The sequence below is a fragment of the Schistocerca cancellata genome, chromosome 9 (assembly GCF_023864275.1).
Source record: "Schistocerca cancellata isolate TAMUIC-IGC-003103 chromosome 9, iqSchCanc2.1, whole genome shotgun sequence".
NCBI lineage: Eukaryota > Metazoa > Arthropoda > Insecta > Orthoptera > Acrididae > Schistocerca > Schistocerca cancellata.
In genome coordinates this window covers 155,038,030-155,055,217 of record NC_064634.1, presented here as the reverse complement: position 1 = coordinate 155,055,217, position 17,188 = coordinate 155,038,030, and the positions used below count along the sequence as shown (strand labels likewise).

The 17,188-nt window shown below is 53.5% G+C and overlaps 50 non-coding genes across 50 annotated transcripts; 24 read left to right on the top strand and 26 right to left on the bottom strand.

Annotated features, from left to right (window-relative positions):
* Positions 1-49: 49 nt before the first annotated feature.
* Positions 50-121, bottom strand: Trnam-cau (transfer RNA methionine (anticodon CAU)). The gene has a single exon. It is a non-coding gene; the product is annotated as a tRNA-Met (tRNA).
* Positions 122-369: 248 nt separating this feature from the next.
* On the bottom strand, positions 370-442 carry Trnar-acg (transfer RNA arginine (anticodon ACG)). Its single transcript has one exon. It is a non-coding gene; the product is annotated as a tRNA-Arg (tRNA).
* A 442-nt stretch (positions 443-884) lies between these two features.
* Trnai-uau (transfer RNA isoleucine (anticodon UAU)) lies at positions 885-976 on the top strand. The gene is given in 2 exon segments: positions 885-922; positions 941-976. It is a non-coding gene; the product is annotated as a tRNA-Ile (tRNA).
* A 111-nt stretch (positions 977-1,087) lies between these two features.
* Trnad-guc (transfer RNA aspartic acid (anticodon GUC)) lies at positions 1,088-1,159 on the top strand. Its single transcript has one exon. It is a non-coding gene; the product is annotated as a tRNA-Asp (tRNA).
* A 236-nt stretch (positions 1,160-1,395) lies between these two features.
* On the bottom strand, positions 1,396-1,467 carry Trnam-cau (transfer RNA methionine (anticodon CAU)). Its single transcript has one exon. It is a non-coding gene; the product is annotated as a tRNA-Met (tRNA).
* Positions 1,468-1,715: 248 nt separating this feature from the next.
* On the bottom strand, positions 1,716-1,788 carry Trnar-acg (transfer RNA arginine (anticodon ACG)). Its single transcript has one exon. It is a non-coding gene; the product is annotated as a tRNA-Arg (tRNA).
* Positions 1,789-2,230: 442 nt separating this feature from the next.
* On the top strand, positions 2,231-2,322 carry Trnai-uau (transfer RNA isoleucine (anticodon UAU)). Its single transcript is given in 2 exon segments — positions 2,231-2,268; positions 2,287-2,322. It is a non-coding gene; the product is annotated as a tRNA-Ile (tRNA).
* Positions 2,323-2,433: 111 nt separating this feature from the next.
* On the top strand, positions 2,434-2,505 carry Trnad-guc (transfer RNA aspartic acid (anticodon GUC)). Its single transcript has one exon. It is a non-coding gene; the product is annotated as a tRNA-Asp (tRNA).
* A 236-nt stretch (positions 2,506-2,741) lies between these two features.
* Positions 2,742-2,813, bottom strand: Trnam-cau (transfer RNA methionine (anticodon CAU)). Its single transcript has one exon. It is a non-coding gene; the product is annotated as a tRNA-Met (tRNA).
* Positions 2,814-3,061: 248 nt separating this feature from the next.
* On the bottom strand, positions 3,062-3,134 carry Trnar-acg (transfer RNA arginine (anticodon ACG)). Its single transcript has one exon. It is a non-coding gene; the product is annotated as a tRNA-Arg (tRNA).
* A 442-nt stretch (positions 3,135-3,576) lies between these two features.
* Trnai-uau (transfer RNA isoleucine (anticodon UAU)) lies at positions 3,577-3,668 on the top strand. Its single transcript is given in 2 exon segments — positions 3,577-3,614; positions 3,633-3,668. It is a non-coding gene; the product is annotated as a tRNA-Ile (tRNA).
* A 419-nt stretch (positions 3,669-4,087) lies between these two features.
* On the bottom strand, positions 4,088-4,159 carry Trnam-cau (transfer RNA methionine (anticodon CAU)). The gene has a single exon. It is a non-coding gene; the product is annotated as a tRNA-Met (tRNA).
* Positions 4,160-4,407: 248 nt separating this feature from the next.
* Trnar-acg (transfer RNA arginine (anticodon ACG)) lies at positions 4,408-4,480 on the bottom strand. Its single transcript has one exon. It is a non-coding gene; the product is annotated as a tRNA-Arg (tRNA).
* A 442-nt stretch (positions 4,481-4,922) lies between these two features.
* On the top strand, positions 4,923-5,014 carry Trnai-uau (transfer RNA isoleucine (anticodon UAU)). The gene is given in 2 exon segments: positions 4,923-4,960; positions 4,979-5,014. It is a non-coding gene; the product is annotated as a tRNA-Ile (tRNA).
* A 111-nt stretch (positions 5,015-5,125) lies between these two features.
* On the top strand, positions 5,126-5,197 carry Trnad-guc (transfer RNA aspartic acid (anticodon GUC)). Its single transcript has one exon. It is a non-coding gene; the product is annotated as a tRNA-Asp (tRNA).
* A 236-nt stretch (positions 5,198-5,433) lies between these two features.
* Trnam-cau (transfer RNA methionine (anticodon CAU)) lies at positions 5,434-5,505 on the bottom strand. The gene has a single exon. It is a non-coding gene; the product is annotated as a tRNA-Met (tRNA).
* A 248-nt stretch (positions 5,506-5,753) lies between these two features.
* Positions 5,754-5,826, bottom strand: Trnar-acg (transfer RNA arginine (anticodon ACG)). The gene has a single exon. It is a non-coding gene; the product is annotated as a tRNA-Arg (tRNA).
* A 442-nt stretch (positions 5,827-6,268) lies between these two features.
* On the top strand, positions 6,269-6,360 carry Trnai-uau (transfer RNA isoleucine (anticodon UAU)). The gene is given in 2 exon segments: positions 6,269-6,306; positions 6,325-6,360. It is a non-coding gene; the product is annotated as a tRNA-Ile (tRNA).
* A 111-nt stretch (positions 6,361-6,471) lies between these two features.
* Trnad-guc (transfer RNA aspartic acid (anticodon GUC)) lies at positions 6,472-6,543 on the top strand. The gene has a single exon. It is a non-coding gene; the product is annotated as a tRNA-Asp (tRNA).
* A 236-nt stretch (positions 6,544-6,779) lies between these two features.
* On the bottom strand, positions 6,780-6,851 carry Trnam-cau (transfer RNA methionine (anticodon CAU)). Its single transcript has one exon. It is a non-coding gene; the product is annotated as a tRNA-Met (tRNA).
* Positions 6,852-7,099: 248 nt separating this feature from the next.
* Positions 7,100-7,172, bottom strand: Trnar-acg (transfer RNA arginine (anticodon ACG)). Its single transcript has one exon. It is a non-coding gene; the product is annotated as a tRNA-Arg (tRNA).
* Positions 7,173-7,614: 442 nt separating this feature from the next.
* Positions 7,615-7,706, top strand: Trnai-uau (transfer RNA isoleucine (anticodon UAU)). Its single transcript is given in 2 exon segments — positions 7,615-7,652; positions 7,671-7,706. It is a non-coding gene; the product is annotated as a tRNA-Ile (tRNA).
* A 111-nt stretch (positions 7,707-7,817) lies between these two features.
* Positions 7,818-7,889, top strand: Trnad-guc (transfer RNA aspartic acid (anticodon GUC)). The gene has a single exon. It is a non-coding gene; the product is annotated as a tRNA-Asp (tRNA).
* Positions 7,890-8,125: 236 nt separating this feature from the next.
* Positions 8,126-8,197, bottom strand: Trnam-cau (transfer RNA methionine (anticodon CAU)). The gene has a single exon. It is a non-coding gene; the product is annotated as a tRNA-Met (tRNA).
* Positions 8,198-8,445: 248 nt separating this feature from the next.
* Trnar-acg (transfer RNA arginine (anticodon ACG)) lies at positions 8,446-8,518 on the bottom strand. The gene has a single exon. It is a non-coding gene; the product is annotated as a tRNA-Arg (tRNA).
* Positions 8,519-8,960: 442 nt separating this feature from the next.
* On the top strand, positions 8,961-9,052 carry Trnai-uau (transfer RNA isoleucine (anticodon UAU)). Its single transcript is given in 2 exon segments — positions 8,961-8,998; positions 9,017-9,052. It is a non-coding gene; the product is annotated as a tRNA-Ile (tRNA).
* Positions 9,053-9,163: 111 nt separating this feature from the next.
* Positions 9,164-9,235, top strand: Trnad-guc (transfer RNA aspartic acid (anticodon GUC)). The gene has a single exon. It is a non-coding gene; the product is annotated as a tRNA-Asp (tRNA).
* Positions 9,236-9,471: 236 nt separating this feature from the next.
* Positions 9,472-9,543, bottom strand: Trnam-cau (transfer RNA methionine (anticodon CAU)). The gene has a single exon. It is a non-coding gene; the product is annotated as a tRNA-Met (tRNA).
* Positions 9,544-9,791: 248 nt separating this feature from the next.
* On the bottom strand, positions 9,792-9,864 carry Trnar-acg (transfer RNA arginine (anticodon ACG)). Its single transcript has one exon. It is a non-coding gene; the product is annotated as a tRNA-Arg (tRNA).
* A 442-nt stretch (positions 9,865-10,306) lies between these two features.
* Positions 10,307-10,398, top strand: Trnai-uau (transfer RNA isoleucine (anticodon UAU)). The gene is given in 2 exon segments: positions 10,307-10,344; positions 10,363-10,398. It is a non-coding gene; the product is annotated as a tRNA-Ile (tRNA).
* Positions 10,399-10,509: 111 nt separating this feature from the next.
* Positions 10,510-10,581, top strand: Trnad-guc (transfer RNA aspartic acid (anticodon GUC)). Its single transcript has one exon. It is a non-coding gene; the product is annotated as a tRNA-Asp (tRNA).
* A 236-nt stretch (positions 10,582-10,817) lies between these two features.
* On the bottom strand, positions 10,818-10,889 carry Trnam-cau (transfer RNA methionine (anticodon CAU)). The gene has a single exon. It is a non-coding gene; the product is annotated as a tRNA-Met (tRNA).
* A 248-nt stretch (positions 10,890-11,137) lies between these two features.
* On the bottom strand, positions 11,138-11,210 carry Trnar-acg (transfer RNA arginine (anticodon ACG)). Its single transcript has one exon. It is a non-coding gene; the product is annotated as a tRNA-Arg (tRNA).
* A 442-nt stretch (positions 11,211-11,652) lies between these two features.
* On the top strand, positions 11,653-11,744 carry Trnai-uau (transfer RNA isoleucine (anticodon UAU)). The gene is given in 2 exon segments: positions 11,653-11,690; positions 11,709-11,744. It is a non-coding gene; the product is annotated as a tRNA-Ile (tRNA).
* Positions 11,745-11,855: 111 nt separating this feature from the next.
* Positions 11,856-11,927, top strand: Trnad-guc (transfer RNA aspartic acid (anticodon GUC)). Its single transcript has one exon. It is a non-coding gene; the product is annotated as a tRNA-Asp (tRNA).
* Positions 11,928-12,163: 236 nt separating this feature from the next.
* Positions 12,164-12,235, bottom strand: Trnam-cau (transfer RNA methionine (anticodon CAU)). The gene has a single exon. It is a non-coding gene; the product is annotated as a tRNA-Met (tRNA).
* A 248-nt stretch (positions 12,236-12,483) lies between these two features.
* On the bottom strand, positions 12,484-12,556 carry Trnar-acg (transfer RNA arginine (anticodon ACG)). Its single transcript has one exon. It is a non-coding gene; the product is annotated as a tRNA-Arg (tRNA).
* A 442-nt stretch (positions 12,557-12,998) lies between these two features.
* Trnai-uau (transfer RNA isoleucine (anticodon UAU)) lies at positions 12,999-13,090 on the top strand. The gene is given in 2 exon segments: positions 12,999-13,036; positions 13,055-13,090. It is a non-coding gene; the product is annotated as a tRNA-Ile (tRNA).
* A 111-nt stretch (positions 13,091-13,201) lies between these two features.
* On the top strand, positions 13,202-13,273 carry Trnad-guc (transfer RNA aspartic acid (anticodon GUC)). Its single transcript has one exon. It is a non-coding gene; the product is annotated as a tRNA-Asp (tRNA).
* Positions 13,274-13,509: 236 nt separating this feature from the next.
* On the bottom strand, positions 13,510-13,581 carry Trnam-cau (transfer RNA methionine (anticodon CAU)). Its single transcript has one exon. It is a non-coding gene; the product is annotated as a tRNA-Met (tRNA).
* Positions 13,582-13,829: 248 nt separating this feature from the next.
* Trnar-acg (transfer RNA arginine (anticodon ACG)) lies at positions 13,830-13,902 on the bottom strand. The gene has a single exon. It is a non-coding gene; the product is annotated as a tRNA-Arg (tRNA).
* A 442-nt stretch (positions 13,903-14,344) lies between these two features.
* On the top strand, positions 14,345-14,436 carry Trnai-uau (transfer RNA isoleucine (anticodon UAU)). The gene is given in 2 exon segments: positions 14,345-14,382; positions 14,401-14,436. It is a non-coding gene; the product is annotated as a tRNA-Ile (tRNA).
* Positions 14,437-14,547: 111 nt separating this feature from the next.
* On the top strand, positions 14,548-14,619 carry Trnad-guc (transfer RNA aspartic acid (anticodon GUC)). The gene has a single exon. It is a non-coding gene; the product is annotated as a tRNA-Asp (tRNA).
* Positions 14,620-14,855: 236 nt separating this feature from the next.
* Trnam-cau (transfer RNA methionine (anticodon CAU)) lies at positions 14,856-14,927 on the bottom strand. The gene has a single exon. It is a non-coding gene; the product is annotated as a tRNA-Met (tRNA).
* Positions 14,928-15,175: 248 nt separating this feature from the next.
* Positions 15,176-15,248, bottom strand: Trnar-acg (transfer RNA arginine (anticodon ACG)). The gene has a single exon. It is a non-coding gene; the product is annotated as a tRNA-Arg (tRNA).
* A 442-nt stretch (positions 15,249-15,690) lies between these two features.
* Positions 15,691-15,782, top strand: Trnai-uau (transfer RNA isoleucine (anticodon UAU)). Its single transcript is given in 2 exon segments — positions 15,691-15,728; positions 15,747-15,782. It is a non-coding gene; the product is annotated as a tRNA-Ile (tRNA).
* A 111-nt stretch (positions 15,783-15,893) lies between these two features.
* On the top strand, positions 15,894-15,965 carry Trnad-guc (transfer RNA aspartic acid (anticodon GUC)). The gene has a single exon. It is a non-coding gene; the product is annotated as a tRNA-Asp (tRNA).
* Positions 15,966-16,201: 236 nt separating this feature from the next.
* On the bottom strand, positions 16,202-16,273 carry Trnam-cau (transfer RNA methionine (anticodon CAU)). Its single transcript has one exon. It is a non-coding gene; the product is annotated as a tRNA-Met (tRNA).
* Positions 16,274-16,521: 248 nt separating this feature from the next.
* On the bottom strand, positions 16,522-16,594 carry Trnar-acg (transfer RNA arginine (anticodon ACG)). Its single transcript has one exon. It is a non-coding gene; the product is annotated as a tRNA-Arg (tRNA).
* Positions 16,595-17,036: 442 nt separating this feature from the next.
* Trnai-uau (transfer RNA isoleucine (anticodon UAU)) lies at positions 17,037-17,128 on the top strand. Its single transcript is given in 2 exon segments — positions 17,037-17,074; positions 17,093-17,128. It is a non-coding gene; the product is annotated as a tRNA-Ile (tRNA).
* Positions 17,129-17,188: the final 60 nt, after the last annotated feature.

Sequence of the window (17,188 nt, the reverse complement as noted above, 5' to 3'; positions counted from 1 at the left end):
CCCCAGGCTTAATGATCGAGCTCGAAGCACCCAAGAAAAAGAATAATTTTAGCAGAGCGTGGTTTCGATCCACGGACCTCTGGGTTATGGGCCCAGCACGCTTCCACTGCGCCACTCTGCTGCGTGACGTGCGACACTTGGAAAAGCGTTGTCTGCGTCGCGTACCGTTTAATTAACTGTGCAACATCTCTCAGCTTGACTTGTCTCGACTTTGCTCGACTGACGCTACGCTGACGCTTGCACGAAGCGATATTTACCACGATCGTCTCGAGATGCAGCTGCGAGATGCTCAGGATTGACATTGCACTCCACGCAGGTGGAAACATTCGAATGCACTGCCTAGCTACGCGCCCGCAACTAACAAAATGCCGACCCTGCCAGGATTCGAACCTGGAATCTTCTGATCCGTAGTCAGACGCGTTATCCGTTGCGCCACAGGGCCACTGGTCGCCTTTCGTCATATGAGGCGGGTACACATCGCAGAGCAACGTGTTCTCCGTGGCTCGGCAACTGCGTGTCGTCCACTGACAACGGCGGCGCGGCCACTCTGGTCTTCCGCACTCTGCAGGGAGCTGCCAAGGAAGGCATCTCTCCTCCAGCTGCTCGGCCACGGTGCGCCTGCATAGCTTAGAGCTTGCCACACATCTGCCCTCGCTGTTGGACAGGTAGCAGAAGGCAAGGCGCGCGTTTTTCTGCAATTTTTCGGTGATGACAAGCGGTTGATATGCTTGTAAGTGTAGCATATGAAGCAAGAATCGTATGAAGCATCCGTAGCCAGGTGCTAAAGTCGCAGTATGGCCGCAGGTGACGGTCGTATGATGGGTCTGTAGCCACAACAGGTTGGCAGCAAAGCAAATACCGCTAACTGAAAGCACCCTGCTGTAGCCCCAGTGGCGCAATTGGTTAGCGCACGGTACTTATAAGGCAGTAGCCGTGAGCAATGCCGGGGTTGTGAGTTCGAGCCTCACCTGGGGCATACTTTTATTTCGTAGCAGCTGACTCTGAAAGCATCGGGACGCTAGATTTGAGATGAATCACCTACTTGAGAACCATAAGTGTGCGTGCGTTGTGCGTACCGATTGCGTATTCCTCGGTAGTATAGTGGTTAGTATCCCCGCCTGTCACGCGGGAGACCGGGGTTCGATTCCCCGCCGGGGAGGTGCGATTTTTATATCGCGAAAGTTGCACGTGTGGCCCGAAAAGACATTAACGTTGTGATCGAGAAATGTAGTTGCTGCAGAATCGTAAGAAACTCTGCGTCTTAGGAAGTGTTTCTCGTATTCTCCACACGACGTCGTCGTCGTTTCAGAACTTACAGGGTTTGCTGTTGACGCTGAGTCAGCGCACCCCAGGCTTAATGATCGAGCTCGAAGCACCCAAGAAAAAGAATAATTTTAGCAGAGCGTGGTTTCGATCCACGGACCTCTGGGTTATGGGCCCAGCACGCTTCCACTGCGCCACTCTGCTGCGTGACGTGCGACACTTGGAAAAGCGTTGTCTGCGTCGCGTACCGTTTAATTAACTGTGCAACATCTCTCAGCTTGACTTGTCTCGACTTTGCTCGACTGACGCTACGCTGACGCTTGCACGAAGCGATATTTACCACGATCGTCTCGAGATGCAGCTGCGAGATGCTCAGGATTGACATTGCACTCCACGCAGGTGGAAACATTCGAATGCACTGCCTAGCTACGCGCCCGCAACTAACAAAATGCCGACCCTGCCAGGATTCGAACCTGGAATCTTCTGATCCGTAGTCAGACGCGTTATCCGTTGCGCCACAGGGCCACTGGTCGCCTTTCGTCATATGAGGCGGGTACACATCGCAGAGCAACGTGTTCTCCGTGGCTCGGCAACTGCGTGTCGTCCACTGACAACGGCGGCGCGGCCACTCTGGTCTTCCGCACTCTGCAGGGAGCTGCCAAGGAAGGCATCTCTCCTCCAGCTGCTCGGCCACGGTGCGCCTGCATAGCTTAGAGCTTGCCACACATCTGCCCTCGCTGTTGGACAGGTAGCAGAAGGCAAGGCGCGCGTTTTTCTGCAATTTTTCGGTGATGACAAGCGGTTGATATGCTTGTAAGTGTAGCATATGAAGCAAGAATCGTATGAAGCATCCGTAGCCAGGTGCTAAAGTCGCAGTATGGCCGCAGGTGACGGTCGTATGATGGGTCTGTAGCCACAACAGGTTGGCAGCAAAGCAAATACCGCTAACTGAAAGCACCCTGCTGTAGCCTCAGTGGCGCAATTGGTTAGCGCACGGTACTTATAAGGCAGTAGCCGTGAGCAATGCCGGGGTTGTGAGTTCGAGCCTCACCTGGGGCATACTTTTATTTCGTAGCAGCTGACTCTGAAAGCATCGGGACGCTAGATTTGAGATGAATCACCTACTTGAGAACCATAAGTGTGCGTGCGTTGTGCGTACCGATTGCGTATTCCTCGGTAGTATAGTGGTTAGTATCCCCGCCTGTCACGCGGGATACCGGGGTTCGATTCCCCGCCGGGGAGGTGCGATTTTTATATCGCGAAAGTTGCACGTGTGGCCCGAAAAGACATTAACGTTGTGATCGAGAAATGTAGTTGCTGCAGAATCGTAAGAAACTCTGCGTCTTAGGAAGTGTTTCTCGTATTCTCCACACGACGTCGTCGTCGTTTCAGAACTTACAGGGTTTGCTGTTGACGCTGAGTCAGCGCACCCCAGGCTTAATGATCGAGCTCGAAGCACCCAAGAAAAAGAATAATTTTAGCAGAGCGTGGTTTCGATCCACGGACCTCTGGGTTATGGGCCCAGCACGCTTCCACTGCGCCACTCTGCTGCGTGACGTGCGACACTTGGAAAAGCGTTGTCTGCGTCGCGTACCGTTTAATTAACTGTGCAACATCTCTCAGCTTGACTTGTCTCGACTTTGCTCGACTGACGCTACGCTGACGCTTGCACGAAGCGATATTTACCACGATCGTCTCGAGATGCAGCTGCGAGATGCTCAGGATTGACATTGCACTCCACGCAGGTGGAAACATTCGAATGCACTGCCTAGCTACGCGCCCGCAACTAACAAAATGCCGACCCTGCCAGGATTCGAACCTGGAATCTTCTGATCCGTAGTCAGACGCGTTATCCGTTGCGCCACAGGGCCACTGGTCGCCTTTCGTCATATGAGGCGGGTACACATCGCAGAGCAACGTGTTCTCCGTGGCTCGGCAACTGCGTGTCGTCCACTGACAACGGCGGCGCGGCCACTCTGGTCTTCCGCACTCTGCAGGGAGCTGCCAAGGAAGGCATCTCTCCTCCAGCTGCTCGGCCACGGTGCGCCTGCATAGCTTAAAGCTTGCCACACATCTGCCCTCGCTGTTGGACAGGTAGCAGAAGGCAAGGCGCGCGTTTTTCTGCAATTTTTCGGTGATGACAAGCGGTTGATATGCTTGTAAGTGTAGCATATGAAGCAAGAATCGTATGAAGCATCCGTAGCCAGGTGCTAAAGTCGCAGTATGGCCGCAGGTGACGGTCGTATGATGGGTCGGTAGCCACAACAGGTTGGCAGCAAAGCAAATACCGCTAACTGAAAGCACCCTGCTGTAGCCTCAGTGGCGCAATTGGTTAGCGCACGGTACTTATAAGGCAGTAGCCGTGAGCAATGCCGGGGTTGTGAGTTCGAGCCTCACCTGGGGCATACTTTTATTTCGTAGCAGCTGACTCTGAAAGCATCGGGACGCTAGATTTGAGATGAATCACCTACTTGAGAACCATAAGTGTGCGTGCGTTGTGCGTAGCGATTGCGTATTCCTCGGTAGTATAGTGGTTAGTATCCCCGCCTGTCACGCGGGATACCGGGGTTCGATTCCCCGCCGGGCAGGTGCGATTTTTATATCGCGAAAGTTGCACGTGTGGCCCGAAAAGACATTAACGTTGTGATCGAGAAATGTAGTTGCTGCAGAATCGTAAGAAACTCTGCGTCTTAGGAAGTGTTTCTCGTATTCTCCACACGACGTCGTCGTCGTTTCAGAACTTACAGGGTTTGCTGTTGACGCTGAGTCAGCGCACCCCAGGCTTAATGATCGAGCTCGAAGCACCCAAGAAAAAGAATAATTTTAGCAGAGCGTGGTTTCGATCCACGGACCTCTGGGTTATGGGCCCAGCACGCTTCCACTGCGCCACTCTGCTGCGTGACGTGCGACACTTGGAAAAGCGTTGTCTGCGTCGCGTACCGTTTAATTAACTGTGCAACATCTCTCAGCTTGACTTGTCTCGACTTTGCTCGACTGACGCTACGCTGACGCTTGCACGAAGCGATATTTACCACGATCGTCTCGAGATGCAGCTGCGAGATGCTCAGGATTGACATTGCACTCCACGCAGGTGGAAACATTCGAATGCACTGCCTAGCTACGCGCCCGCAACTAACAAAATGCCGACCCTGCCAGGATTCGAACCTGGAATCTTCTGATCCGTAGTCAGACGCGTTATCCGTTGCGCCACAGGGCCACTGGTCGCCTTTCGTCATATGAGGCGGGTACACATCGCAGAGCAACGTGTTCTCCGTGGCTCGGCAACTGCGTGTCGTCCACTGACAACGGCGGCGCGGCCACTCTGGTCTTCCGCACTCTGCAGGGAGCTGCCAAGGAAGGCATCTCTCCTCCAGCTGCTCGGCCACGGTGCGCCTGCATAGCTTAAAGCTTGCCACACATCTGCCCTCGCTGTTGGACAGGTAGCAGAAGGCAAGGCGCGCGTTTTTCTGCAATTTTTCGGTGATGACAAGCGGTTGATATGCTTGTAAGTGTAGCATATGAAGCAAGAATCGTATGAAGCATCCGTAGCCAGGTGCTAAAGTCGCAGTATGGCCGCAGGTGACGGTCGTATGATGGGTCGGTAGCCACAACAGGTTGGCAGCAAAGCAAATACCGCTAACTGAAAGCACCCTGCTGTAGCCTCAGTGGCGCAATTGGTTAGCGCACGGTACTTATAAGGCAGTAGCCGTGAGCAATGCCGGGGTTGTGAGTTCGAGCCTCACCTGGGGCATACTTTTATTTCGTAGCAGCTGACTCTGAAAGCATCGGGACGCTAGATTTGAGATGAATCACCTACTTGAGAACCATAAGTGTGCGTGCGTTGTGCGTACCGATTGCGTATTCCTCGGTAGTATAGTGGTTAGTATCCCCGCCTGTCACGCGGGAGACCGGGGTTCGATTCCCCGCCGGGGAGGTGCGATTTTTATATCGCGAAAGTTGCACGTGTGGCCCGAAAAGACATTAACGTTGTGATCGAGAAATGTAGTTGCTGCAGAATCGTAAGAAACTCTGCGTCTTAGGAAGTGTTTCTCGTATTCTCCACACGACGTCGTCGTCGTTTCAGAACTTACAGGGTTTGCTGTTGACGCTGAGTCAGCGCACCCCAGGCTTAATGATCGAGCTCGAAGCACCCAAGAAAAAGAATAATTTTAGCAGAGCGTGGTTTCGAACCACGGACCTCTGGGTTATGGGCCCAGCACGCTTCCACTGCGCCACTCTGCTGCGTGACGTGCGACACTTGGAAAAGCGTTGTCTGCGTAGCGTACCGTTTAATTAACTGTGCAACATCTCTCAGCTTGACTTGTCTCGACTTTGCTCGACTGACGCTACGCTGACGCTTGCACGAAGCGATATTTACCACGATCGTCTCGAGATGCAGCTGCGAGATGCTCAGGATTGACATTGCACTCCACGCAGGTGGAAACATTCGAATGCACTGCCTAGCTACGCGCCCGCAACTAACAAAATGCCGACCCTGCCAGGATTCGAACCTGGAATCTTCTGATCCGTAGTCAGACGCGTTATCCGTTGCGCCACAGGGCCACTGGTCGCCTTTCGTCATATGAGGCGGGTACACATCGCAGAGCAACGTGTTCTCCGTGGCTCGGCAACTGCGTGTCGTCCACTGACAACGGCGGCGCGGCCACTCTGGTCTTCCGCACTCTGCAGGGAGCTGCCAAGGAAGGCATCTATTCTCCAGCTGCTCGGCCACGGTGCGCCTGCATAGCTTAAAGCTTGCCACACATCTGCCCTCGCTGTTGGACAGGTAGCAGAAGGCAAGGCGCGCGTTTTTCTGCAATTTTTCGGTGATGACAAGCGGTTGATATGCTTGTAAGTGTAGCATATGAAGCAAGAATCGTATGAAGCATCCGTAGCCAGGTGCTAAAGTCGCAGTATGGCCGCAGGTGACGGTCGTATGATGGGTCGGTAGCCACAACAGGTTGGCAGCAAAGCAAATACCGCTAACTGAAAGCACCCTGCTGTAGCCCCAGTGGCGCAATTGGTTAGCGCACGGTACTTATAAGGCAGTAGCCGTGAGCAATGCCGGGGTTGTGAGTTCGAGCCTCACCTGGGGCATACTTTTATTTCGTAGCAGCTGACTCTGAAAGCATCGGGACGCTAGATTTGAGATGAATCACCTACTTGAGAACCATAAGTGTGCGTGCGTTGTGCGTACCGATTGCGTATTCCTCGGTAGTATAGTGGTTAGTATCCCCGCCTGTCACGCGGGAGACCGGGGTTCGATTCCCCGCCGGGGAGGTGCGATTTTGATATCGCGAAAGTTGCACGTGTGGCCCGAAAAGACATTAACGTTGTGATCGAGAAATGTAGTTGCTGCAGAATCGTAAGAAACTCTGCGTCTTAGGAAGTGTTTCTCGTATTCTCCACACGACGTCGTCGTCGTTTCAGAACTTACAGGGTTTGCTGTTGACGCTGAGTCAGCGCACCCCAGGCTTAATGATCGAGCTCGAAGCACCCAAGAAAAAGAATAATTTTAGCAGAGCGTGGTTTCGATCCACGGACCTCTGGGTTATGGGCCCAGCACGCTTCCACTGCGCCACTCTGCTGCGTGACGTGCGACACTTGGAAAAGCGTTGTCTGCGTCGCGTACCGTTTAATTAACTGTGCAACATCTCTCAGCTTGACTTGTCTCGACTTTGCTCGACTGACGCTACGCTGACGCTTGCACGAAGCGATATTTACCACGATCGTCTCGAGATGCAGCTGCGAGATGCTCAGGATTGACATTGCACTCCACGCAGGTGGAAACATTCGAATGCACTGCCTAGCTACGCGCCCGCAACTAACAAAATGCCGACCCTGCCAGGATTCGAACCTGGAATCTTCTGATCCGTAGTCAGACGCGTTATCCGTTGCGCCACAGGGCCACTGGTCGCCTTTCGTCATATGAGGCGGGTACACATCGCAGAGCAACGTGTTCTCCGTGGCTCGGCAACTGCGTGTCGTCCACTGACAACGGCGGCGCGGCCACTCTGGTCTTCCGCACTCTGCAGGGAGCTGCCAAGGAAGGCATCTCTCCTCCAGCTGCTCGGCCACGGTGCGCCTGCATAGCTTAGAGCTTGCCACACATCTGCCCTCGCTGTTGGACAGGTAGCAGAAGGCAAGGCGCGCGTTTTTCTGCAATTTTTCGGTGATGACAAGCGGTTGATATGCTTGTAAGTGTAGCATATGAAGCAAGAATCGTATGAAGCATCCGTAGCCAGGTGCTAAAGTCGCAGTATGGCCGCAGGTGACGGTCGTATGATGGGTCGGTAGCCACAACAGGTTGGCAGCAAAGCAAATACCGCTAACTGAAAGCACCCTGCTGTAGCCTCAGTGGCGCAATTGGTTAGCGCACGGTACTTATAAGGCAGTAGCCGTGAGCAATGCCGGGGTTGTGAGTTCGAGCCTCACCTGGGGCATACTTTTATTTCGTAGCAGCTGACTCTGAAAGCATCGGGACGCTAGATTTGAGATGAATCACCTACTTGAGAACCATAAGTGTGCGTGCGTTGTGCGTAGCGATTGCGTATTCCTCGGTAGTATAGTGGTTAGTATCCCCGCCTGTCACGCGGGATACCGGGGTTCGATTCCCCGCCGGGGAGGTGCGATTTTTATATCGCGAAAGTTGCACGTGTGGCCCGAAAAGACATTAACGTTGTGATCGAGAAATGTAGTTGCTGCAGAATCGTAAGAAACTCTGCGTCTTAGGAAGTGTTTCTCGTATTCTCCACACGACGTCGTCGTCGTTTCAGAACTTACAGGGTTTGCTGTTGACGCTGAGTCAGCGCACCCCAGGCTTAATGATCGAGCTCGAAGCACCCAAGAAAAAGAATAATTTTAGCAGAGCGTGGTTTCGATCCACGGACCTCTGGGTTATGGGCCCAGCACGCTTCCACTGCGCCACTCTGCTGCGTGACGTGCGACACTTGGAAAAGCGTTGTCTGCGTCGCGTACCGTTTAATTAACTGTGCAACATCTCTCAGCTTGACTTGTCTCGACTTTGCTCGACTGACGCTACGCTGACGCTTGCACGAAGCGATATTTACCACGATCGTCTCGAGATGCAGCTGCGAGATGCTCAGGATTGACATTGCACTCCACGCAGGTGGAAACATTCGAATGCACTGCCTAGCTACGCGCCCGCAACTAACAAAATGCCGACCCTGCCAGGATTCGAACCTGGAATCTTCTGATCCGTAGTCAGACGCGTTATCCGTTGCGCCACAGGGCCACTGGTCGCCTTTCGTCATATGAGGCGGGTACACATCGCAGAGCAACGTGTTCTCCGTGGCTCGGCAACTGCGTGTCGTCCACTGACAACGGCGGCGCGGCCACTCTGGTCTTCCGCACTCTGCAGGGAGCTGCCAAGGAAGGCATCTCTCCTCCAGCTGCTCGGCCACGGTGCGCCTGCATAGCTTAAAGCTTGCCACACATCTGCCCTCGCTGTTGGACAGGTAGCAGAAGGCAAGGCGCGCGTTTTTCTGCAATTTTTCGGTGATGACAAGCGGTTGATATGCTTGTAAGTGTAGCATATGAAGCAAGAATCGTATGAAGCATCCGTAGCCAGGTGCTAAAGTCGCAGTATGGCCGCAGGTGACGGTCGTATGATGGGTCGGTAGCCACAACAGGTTGGCAGCAAAGCAAATACCGCTAACTGAAAGCACCCTGCTGTAGCCCCAGTGGCGCAATTGGTTAGCGCACGGTACTTATGAGGCAGTAGCCGTGAGCAATGCCGGGGTTGTGAGTTCGAGCCTCACCTGGGGCATACTTTTATTTCGTAGCAGCTGACTCTGAAAGCATCGGGACGCTAGATTTGAGATGAATCACCTACTTGAGAACCATAAGTGTGCGTGCGTTGTGCGTACCGATTGCGTATTCCTCGGTAGTATAGTGGTTAGTATCCCCGCCTGTCACGCGGGAGACCGGGGTTCGATTCCCCGCCGGGGAGGTGCGATTTTGATATCGCGAAAGTTGCACGTGTGGCCCGAAAAGACATTAACGTTGTGATCGAGAAATGTAGTTGCTGCAGAATCGTAAGAAACTCTGCGTCTTAGGAAGTGTTTCTCGTATTCTCCACACGACGTCGTCGTCGTTTCAGAACTTACAGGGTTTGCTGTTGACGCTGAGTCAGCGCACCCCAGGCTTAATGATCGAGCTCGAAGCACCCAAGAAAAAGAATAATTTTAGCAGAGCGTGGTTTCGATCCACGGACCTCTGGGTTATGGGCCCAGCACGCTTCCACTGCGCCACTCTGCTGCGTGACGTGCGACACTTGGAAAAGCGTTGTCTGCGTCGCGTACCGTTTAATTAACTGTGCAACATCTCTCAGCTTGACTTGTCTCGACTTTGCTCGACTGACGCTACGCTGACGCTTGCACGAAGCGATATTTACCACGATCGTCTCGAGATGCAGCTGCGAGATGCTCAGGATTGACATTGCACTCCACGCAGGTGGAAACATTCGAATGCACTGCCTAGCTACGCGCCCGCAACTAACAAAATGCCGACCCTGCCAGGATTCGAACCTGGAATCTTCTGATCCGTAGTCAGACGCGTTATCCGTTGCGCCACAGGGCCACTGGTCGCCTTTCGTCATATGAGGCGGGTACACATCGCAGAGCAACGTGTTCTCCGTGGCTCGGCAACTGCGTGTCGTCCACTGACAACGGCGGCGCGGCCACTCTGGTCTTCCGCACTCTGCAGGGAGCTGCCAAGGAAGGCATCTCTCCTCCAGCTGCTCGGCCACGGTGCGCCTGCATAGCTTAAAGCTTGCCACACATCTGCCCTCGCTGTTGGACAGGTAGCAGAAGGCAAGGCGCGCGTTTTTCTGCAATTTTTCGGTGATGACAAGCGGTTGATATGCTTGTAAGTGTAGCATATGAAGCAAGAATCGTATGAAGCATCCGTAGCCAGGTGCTAAAGTCGCAGTATGGCCGCAGGTGACGGTCGTATGATGGGTCGGTAGCCACAACAGGTTGGCAGCAAAGCAAATACCGCTAACTGAAAGCACCCTGCTGTAGCCTCAGTGGCGCAATTGGTTAGCGCACGGTACTTATAAGGCAGTAGCCGTGAGCAATGCCGGGGTTGTGAGTTCGAGCCTCACCTGGGGCATACTTTTATTTCGTAGCAGCTGACTCTGAAAGCATCGGGACGCTAGATTTGAGATGAATCACCTACTTGAGAACCATAAGTGTGCGTGCGTTGTGCGTACCGATTGCGTATTCCTCGGTAGTATAGTGGTTAGTATCCCCGCCTGTCACGCGGGATACCGGGGTTCGATTCCCCGCCGGGGAGGTGCGATTTTTATATCGCGAAAGTTGCACGTGTGGCCCGAAAAGACATTAACGTTGTGATCGAGAAATGTAGTTGCTGCAGAATCGTAAGAAACTCTGCGTCTTAGGAAGTGTTTCTCGTATTCTCCACACGACGTCGTCGTCGTTTCAGAACTTACAGGGTTTGCTGTTGACGCTGAGTCAGCGCACCCCAGGCTTAATGATCGAGCTCGAAGCACCCAAGAAAAAGAATAATTTTAGCAGAGCGTGGTTTCGATCCACGGACCTCTGGGTTATGGGCCCAGCACGCTTCCACTGCGCCACTCTGCTGCGTGACGTGCGACACTTGGAAAAGCGTTGTCTGCGTCGCGTACCGTTTAATTAACTGTGCAACATCTCTCAGCTTGACTTGTCTCGACTTTGCTCGACTGACGCTACGCTGACGCTTGCACGAAGCGATATTTACCACGATCGTCTCGAGATGCAGCTGCGAGATGCTCAGGATTGACATTGCACTCCACGCAGGTGGAAACATTCGAATGCACTGCCTAGCTACGCGCCCGCAACTAACAAAATGCCGACCCTGCCAGGATTCGAACCTGGAATCTTCTGATCCGTAGTCAGACGCGTTATCCGTTGCGCCACAGGGCCACTGGTCGCCTTTCGTCATATGAGGCGGGTACACATCGCAGAGCAACGTGTTCTCCGTGGCTCGGCAACTGCGTGTCGTCCACTGACAACGGCGGCGCGGCCACTCTGGTCTTCCGCACTCTGCAGGGAGCTGCCAAGGAAGGCATCTCTCCTCCAGCTGCTCGGCCACGGTGCGCCTGCATAGCTTAAAGCTTGCCACACATCTGCCCTCGCTGTTGGACAGGTAGCAGAAGGCAAGGCGCGCGTTTTTCTGCAATTTTTCGGTGATGACAAGCGGTTGATATGCTTGTAAGTGTAGCATATGAAGCAAGAATCGTATGAAGCATCCGTAGCCAGGTGCTAAAGTCGCAGTATGGCCGCAGGTGACGGTCGTATGATGGGTCGGTAGCCACAACAGGTTGGCAGCAAAGCAAATACCGCTAACTGAAAGCACCCTGCTGTAGCCTCAGTGGCGCAATTGGTTAGCGCACGGTACTTATAAGGCAGTAGCCGTGAGCAATGCCGGGGTTGTGAGTTCGAGCCTCACCTGGGGCATACTTTTATTTCGTAGCAGCTGACTCTGAAAGCATCGGGACGCTAGATTTGAGATGAATCACCTACTTGAGAACCATAAGTGTGCGTGCGTTGTGCGTACCGATTGCGTATTCCTCGGTAGTATAGTGGTTAGTATCCCCGCCTGTCACGCGGGAGACCGGGGTTCGATTCCCCGCCGGGGAGGTGCGATTTTTATATCGCGAAAGTTGCACGTGTGGCCCGAAAAGACATTAACGTTGTGATCGAGAAATGTAGTTGCTGCAGAATCGTAAGAAACTCTGCGTCTTAGGAAGTGTTTCTCGTATTCTCCACACGACGTCGTCGTCGTTTCAGAACTTACAGGGTTTGCTGTTGACGCTGAGTCAGCGCACCCCAGGCTTAATGATCGAGCTCGAAGCACCCAAGAAAAAGAATAATTTTAGCAGAGCGTGGTTTCGATCCACGGACCTCTGGGTTATGGGCCCAGCACGCTTCCACTGCGCCACTCTGCTGCGTGACGTGCGACACTTGGAAAAGCGTTGTCTGCGTCGCGTACCGTTTAATTAACTGTGCAACATCTCTCAGCTTGACTTGTCTCGACTTTGCTCGACTGACGCTACGCTGACGCTTGCACGAAGCGATATTTACCACGATCGTCTCGAGATGCAGCTGCGAGATGCTCAGGATTGACATTGCACTCCACGCAGGTGGAAACATTCGAATGCACTGCCTAGCTACGCGCCCGCAACTAACAAAATGCCGACCCTGCCAGGATTCGAACCTGGAATCTTCTGATCCGTAGTCAGACGCGTTATCCGTTGCGCCACAGGGCCACTGGTCGCCTTTCGTCATATGAGGCGGGTACACATCGCAGAGCAACGTGTTCTCCGTGGCTCGGCAACTGCGTGTCGTCCACTGACAACGGCGGCGCGGCCACTCTGGTCTTCCGCACTCTGCAGGGAGCTGCCAAGGAAGGCATCTCTCCTCCAGCTGCTCGGCCACGGTGCGCCTGCATAGCTTAGAGCTTGCCACACATCTGCCCTCGCTGTTGGACAGGTAGCAGAAGGCAAGGCGCGCGTTTTTCTGCAATTTTTCGGTGATGACAAGCGGTTGATATGCTTGTAAGTGTAGCATATGAAGCAAGAATCGTATGAAGCATCCGTAGCCAGGTGCTAAAGTCGCAGTATGGCCGCAGGTGACGGTCGTATGATGGGTCGGTAGCCACAACAGGTTGGCAGCAAAGCAAATACCGCTAACTGAAAGCACCCTGCTGTAGCCTCAGTGGCGCAATTGGTTAGCGCACGGTACTTATAAGGCAGTAGCCGTGAGCAATGCCGGGGTTGTGAGTTCGAGCCTCACCTGGGGCATACTTTTATTTCGTAGCAGCTGACTCTGAAAGCATCGGGACGCTAGATTTGAGATGAATCACCTACTTGAGAACCATAAGTGTGCGTGCGTTGTGCGTACCGATTGCGTATTCCTCGGTAGTATAGTGGTTAGTATCCCCGCCTGTCACGCGGGATACCGGGGTTCGATTCCCCGCCGGGGAGGTGCGATTTTGATATCGCGAAAGTTGCACGTGTGGCCCGAAAAGACATTAACGTTGTGATCGAGAAATGTAGTTGCTGCAGAATCGTAAGAAACTCTGCGTCTTAGGAAGTGTTTCTCGTATTCTCCACACGACGTCGTCGTCGTTTCAGAACTTACAGGGTTTGCTGTTGACGCTGAGTCAGCGCACCCCAGGCTTAATGATCGAGCTCGAAGCACCCAAGAAAAAGAATAATTTTAGCAGAGCGTGGTTTCGATCCACGGACCTCTGGGTTATGGGCCCAGCACGCTTCCACTGCGCCACTCTGCTGCGTGACGTGCGACACTTGGAAAAGCGTTGTCTGCGTCGCGTACCGTTTAATTAACTGTGCAACATCTCTCAGCTTGACTTGTCTCGACTTTGCTCGACTGACGCTACGCTGACGCTTGCACGAAGCGATATTTACCACGATCGTCTCGAGATGCAGCTGCGAGATGCTCAGGATTGACATTGCACTCCACGCAGGTGGAAACATTCGAATGCACTGCCTAGCTACGCGCCCGCAACTAACAAAATGCCGACCCTGCCAGGATTCGAACCTGGAATCTTCTGATCCGTAGTCAGACGCGTTATCCGTTGCGCCACAGGGCCACTGGTCGCCTTTCGTCATATGAGGCGGGTACACATCGCAGAGCAACGTGTTCTCCGTGGCTCGGCAACTGCGTGTCGTCCACTGACAACGGCGGCGCGGCCACTCTGGTCTTCCGCACTCTGCAGGGAGCTGCCAAGGAAGGCATCTCTCCTCCAGCTGCTCGGCCACGGTGCGCCTGCATAGCTTAAAGCTTGCCACACATCTGCCCTCGCTGTTGGACAGGTAGCAGAAGGCAAGGCGCGCGTTTTTCTGCAATTTTTCGGTGATGACAAGCGGTTGATATGCTTGTAAGTGTAGCATATGAAGCAAGAATCGTATGAAGCATCCGTAGCCAGGTGCTAAAGTCGCAGTATGGCCGCAGGTGACGGTCGTATGATGGGTCGGTAGCCACAACAGGTTGGCAGCAAAGCAAATACCGCTAACTGAAAGCACCCTGCTGTAGCCTCAGTGGCGCAATTGGTTAGCGCACGGTACTTATAAGGCAGTAGCCGTGAGCAATGCCGGGGTTGTGAGTTCGAGCCTCACCTGGGGCATACTTTTATTTCGTAGCAGCTGACTCTGAAAGCATCGGGACGCTAGATTTGAGATGAATCACCTACTTGAGAACCATAAGTGTGCGTGCGTTGTGCGTACCGATTGCGTATTCCTCGGTAGTATAGTGGTTAGTATCCCCGCCTGTCACGCGGGAGACCGGGGTTCGATTCCCCGCCGGGGAGGTGCGATTTTTATATCGCGAAAGTTGCACGTGTGGCCCGAAAAGACATTAACGTTGTGATCGAGAAATGTAGTTGCTGCAGAATCGTAAGAAACTCTGCGTCTTAGGAAGTGTTTCTCGTATTCTCCACACGACGTCGTCGTCGTTTCAGAACTTACAGGGTTTGCTGTTGACGCTGAGTCAGCGCACCCCAGGCTTAATGATCGAGCTCGAAGCACCCAAGAAAAAGAATAATTTTAGCAGAGCGTGGTTTCGATCCACGGACCTCTGGGTTATGGGCCCAGCACGCTTCCACTGCGCCACTCTGCTGCGTGACGTGCGACACTTGGAAAAGCGTTGTCTGCGTCGCGTACCGTTTAATTAACTGTGCAACATCTCTCAGCTTGACTTGTCTCGACTTTGCTCGACTGACGCTACGCTGACGCTTGCACGAAGCGATATTTACCACGATCGTCTCGAGATGCAGCTGCGAGATGCTCAGGATTGACATTGCACTCCACGCAGGTGGAAACATTCGAATGCACTGCCTAGCTACGCGCCCGCAACTAACAAAATGCCGACCCTGCCAGGATTCGAACCTGGAATCTTCTGATCCGTAGTCAGACGCGTTATCCGTTGCGCCACAGGGCCACTGGTCGCCTTTCGTCATATGAGGCGGGTACACATCGCAGAGCAACGTGTTCTCCGTGGCTCGGCAACTGCGTGTCGTCCACTGACAACGGCGGCGCGGCCACTCTGGTCTTCCGCACTCTGCAGGGAGCTGCCAAGGAAGGCATCTCTCCTCCAGCTGCTCGGCCACGGTGCGCCTGCATAGCTTAGAGCTTGCCACACATCTGCCCTCGCTGTTGGACAGGTAGCAGAAGGCAAGGCGCGCGTTTTTCTGCAATTTTTCGGTGATGACAAGCGGTTGATATGCTTGTAAGTGTAGCATATGAAGCAAGAATCGTATGAAGCATCCGTAGCCAGGTGCTAAAGTCGCAGTATGGCCGCAGGTGACGGTCGTATGATGGGTCTGTAGCCACAACAGGTTGGCAGCAAAGCAAATACCGCTAACTGAAAGCACCCTGCTGTAGCCTCAGTGGCGCAATTGGTTAGCGCACGGTACTTATAAGGCAGTAGCCGTGAGCAATGCCGGGGTTGTGAGTTCGAGCCTCACCTGGGGCATACTTTTATTTCGTAGCAGCTGACTCTGAAAGCATCGGGACGCTAGATTTGAGATGAATCACCTACTTGAGAACCATAAGTGTGCGTGCGTTGTGCGTACCGATTGCGTATTCCTCGGTAGTATAGTGGTTAGTATCCCCGCCTGTCACGCGGGATACCGGGGTTCGATTCCCCGCCGGGGAGGTGCGATTTTTATATCGCGAAAGTTGCACGTGTGGCCCGAAAAGACATTAACGTTGTGATCGAGAAATGTAGTTGCTGCAGAATCGTAAGAAACTCTGCGTCTTAGGAAGTGTTTCTCGTATTCTCCACACGACGTCGTCGTCGTTTCAGAACTTACAGGGTTTGCTGTTGACGCTGAGTCAGCGCACCCCAGGCTTAATGATCGAGCTCGAAGCACCCAAGAAAAAGAATAATTTTAGCAGAGCGTGGTTTCGATCCACGGACCTCTGGGTTATGGGCCCAGCACGCTTCCACTGCGCCACTCTGCTGCGTGACGTGCGACACTTGGAAAAGCGTTGTCTGCGTCGCGTACCGTTTAATTAACTGTGCAACATCTCTCAGCTTGACTTGTCTCGACTTTGCTCGACTGACGCTACGCTGACGCTTGCACGAAGCGATATTTACCACGATCGTCTCGAGATGCAGCTGCGAGATGCTCAGGATTGACATTGCACTCCACGCAGGTGGAAACATTCGAATGCACTGCCTAGCTACGCGCCCGCAACTAACAAAATGCCGACCCTGCCAGGATTCGAACCTGGAATCTTCTGATCCGTAGTCAGACGCGTTATCCGTTGCGCCACAGGGCCACTGGTCGCCTTTCGTCATATGAGGCGGGTACAAATCGCAGAGCAACGTGTTCTCCGTGGCTCGGCAACTGCGTGTCGTCCACTGACAACGGCGGCGCGGCCACTCTGGTCTTCCGCACTCTGCAGGGAGCTGCCAAGGAAGGCATCTCTCCTCCAGCTGCTCGGCCACGGTGCGCCTGCATAGCTTAAAGCTTGCCACACATCTGCCCTCGCTGTTGGACAGGTAGCAGAAGGCAAGGCGCGCGTTTTTCTGCAATTTTTCGGTGATGACAAGCGGTTGATATGCTTGTAAGTGTAGCATATGAAGCAAGAATCGTATGAAGCATCCGTAGCCAGGTGCTAAAGTCGCAGTATGGCCGCAGGTGACGGTCGTATGATGGGTCGGTAGCCACAACAGGTTGGCAGCAAAGCAAATACCGCTAACTGAAAGCACCCTGCTGTAGCCTCAGTGGCGCAATTGGTTAGCGCACGGTACTTATAAGGCAGTAGCCGTGAGCAATGCCGGGGTTGTGAGTTCGAGCCTCACCTGGGGCATACTTTTATTTCGTAGCAGCTGACTCTGAAAGCATCGGGACGCTAGATTTGAGATGAATC